Genomic DNA, 2,819 nt, shown 5'->3' on the forward strand with positions numbered 1-2,819 from the left:
GCTTGTGGTCTCTTGGGATCATAAGCACTATATGGCACCCAAGGTGTACTCTCGGGGCATTACAAACTTGGTATCAGAGCCTAAGGTTTTAAAGTGTCCTAGGAAGTCTAAAAGCCACATCAAGTAGAGTCTTGTGCATGGGTGTGAAGTGCACCACACTTATGGACAAGTGGCTACAAGGCATTTTAAGAAAAGTTTCCCTTATTTCAGTTATGTCGTGCGACTAAGCATGATGCTCATGTTAAACTCTATCTAATATATTCTCCCTACCATTTATAGAATATGCCTCCCAGAAACATAAACAAAAGAAGAAATGTAAATCAGCCAGCACCTTTGCTCATTTAGAAAAATCCCCTGAACGAGTATATTTCTCATGCAGAGTTCAAAGTTGTATTCACTACTCTAGCCTATTCTGTGGCAGCTCAGAATGTTTAGCTAGTCGCTATTTCGGCCAATATTGTCGCAGCTAGGATTTGGGACTTTACCCAAATGAATCCTTCTCTGTTTTCAGGATCCAAATTTGAAGAGGATCTACAGGAATTCTTAGATATGGTCCAGAAGGTAAGAGATATTATGGGGGTAACTTCTAGTGAAAGAGTTGAATTGGCTACTTACCAGTTGCAAGATATAGATCATACATGCTTTAAGTAGTGGAAGGTAGATAGAGGCGCAGATGCAGGGCCTATAGAATGGGAAGAGTTTGCTACAGCCTTCTTAGGTAGGTTCTTTTTATAGGAGTTGAAAGAGGATAAAGTGTTAGAGTTTATCAACTTGAGTCAGGGAAACATGAGTGTGAAGGAGTATTCCCTCAAGTTGACTCAACTAGCTAGGTATGCTCCCCATGTGGTAGCTGATAGCAGGTCTAAGATGAGCAAGTTTGTATGTGGGGTATCTGACAATGTGGTCAAGGAGTGTAGGACTACAATGTTGATAAAGGATATGGACCTTTCTAGGCTTATGGTCCATGCTTAATAGATTAAGGAGTAGAATACTAAGAAAAGAGAGAAGGGGAATAAGAGGGCTAGAATGGCTAGCTTTAATTTCACTCATCCAAAGTCAAGAGGTGATAATCATCCTCAATTTCATCAAAAATCTTTAGTCCCAACTCCATTTTCAACCAGTGCCCCAGTACCTAAATTCAGAAATGATAATATGGATAGGGCGCCAGGTTTTAAGTCCCAAATCAGTGTTAAAAGTAGTCATATAAATCCTTTTTGCTAGAAATATAGTAGAAACCATCAGGGTGAGTATAGATCTGGCAGTGATGTATGCTTTAGGTATGGCAAGTCAGGCCATCTAATTTAAGAGTGTCGGGTAGTTTCTCAGAAAGGTAGGTATTTGCGCCAACAGGGCAAGTCCCATCTTTCATTAGTTCTAGTCGGCCGCCCGACTCAGCAGGGTGCTGCTTTCAGTGCTACTAGTGGTCAGCATCCAAATAGATTGTATGCCTTTCAGTCCCGACAGGATCAGGAAAATTCTCCTGATGTGGTCACTGGTACATTGTAAGACTTTCATTTACCTGTTTATATTTTACTTGACCCTGGAGATTCTCTTTCCTTTGTAGCCCCTTTTATAGCCGTTACTTTGGAGTAACTCCAAAAATTCTAGCAAAACCCTTTTTAGTAGCTACCCCAATAGGTGTCTTTATTGTAGCCCGACGGGTATGCAGGAACTGCCTGGTTACAGTATCTTAGAAAGTTACTTCAGTTGATCTTGTGGAGTTAGAGATGACGAATTTTAATGTCATTTTCGGCATGGATTGACTTCACTCATGCTATGCCTCAGTTGATTTTAGAAACAGAGTCATTTAGATTTAGTTTCCAAATGAACCAGTCCTTGAATAGAGGGGTAGTACTACAGCACTTAGGGGTCAGCTTGTTTCATACCTTAGAGCGAGGAAACTGATATCCAAAGGGTTTATTTATCATCTTGTTCGAGTTAAGGACTCTAATTTTGAGACGCCTAATTTTGAGTCAGTTTCAGTAGTGAGGTCATTTCCAGATGTGCTCCCTGAAGATCTTCCTGGAGTTTCTTCCAAAAGGAAAATTGACTTTGGAATAGACCTTCTTCCAGATACCTAGCCTATCTCAATTCCGCCATACAGAATAACTCAAGACAAACTCAAAAATTTTAAAGAACAGTTGAAATATCTCTTAGATATGGTATTCATCAGGCCCAATGTTTCCCCATGGGATGCTCCAGTCTTTTTTATATGAAAGAAAGACGATTCTCTTCGTAGGTGCATCGATTACAGTCAATTGAACAAATTCACTATCAAGAATAAGTACCCACTCCCCAAAATTGATGACTTATTCGACCAACTTCAAGGAGCTAGTTGCTTCGCTAGGATAGACCTCAGATCTGGCTATCATCAGCTCAGAGTCAGAGAATGTGACATTCCAAAAACAGCTTTCAAAACTCGATATGGTCACTTGAGTTTCTACTCGTGTCCTTTGGTCACACAAATGCCCCAGCAGCCATCATGGACTTGATGAACAGCATGTTTAAATAGTAGTTGGACATGTTCGTCATAGTCTTCATTGATGATATTCTTATCTACTCTCGTAATGAAAATGATTATGCAAACCACCTCAGAATAGTATTGCAGACTCTTAAAGCCCATCAATTATTTGCTAAATTTAGTAAGTGCAAATTTTGGCTAAGATTAGTAGATTTCCTTGGCCATATTATTTTCGATAATGGCATTAGAGTCGACCCTCAAAAGATTAAGGCGGTAAGAAACTGACCTAGGCTCATCTCTTCACAAGATATCAGGAATTTCTTGGGTTTGGATGGCTATTACCGATAATTTATTAAAG

Source organism: Capsicum annuum, chromosome 1 (assembly GCF_002878395.1).
Source record: "Capsicum annuum cultivar UCD-10X-F1 chromosome 1, UCD10Xv1.1, whole genome shotgun sequence".
Taxonomy (NCBI): Eukaryota; Viridiplantae; Streptophyta; class Magnoliopsida; order Solanales; family Solanaceae; genus Capsicum; species Capsicum annuum.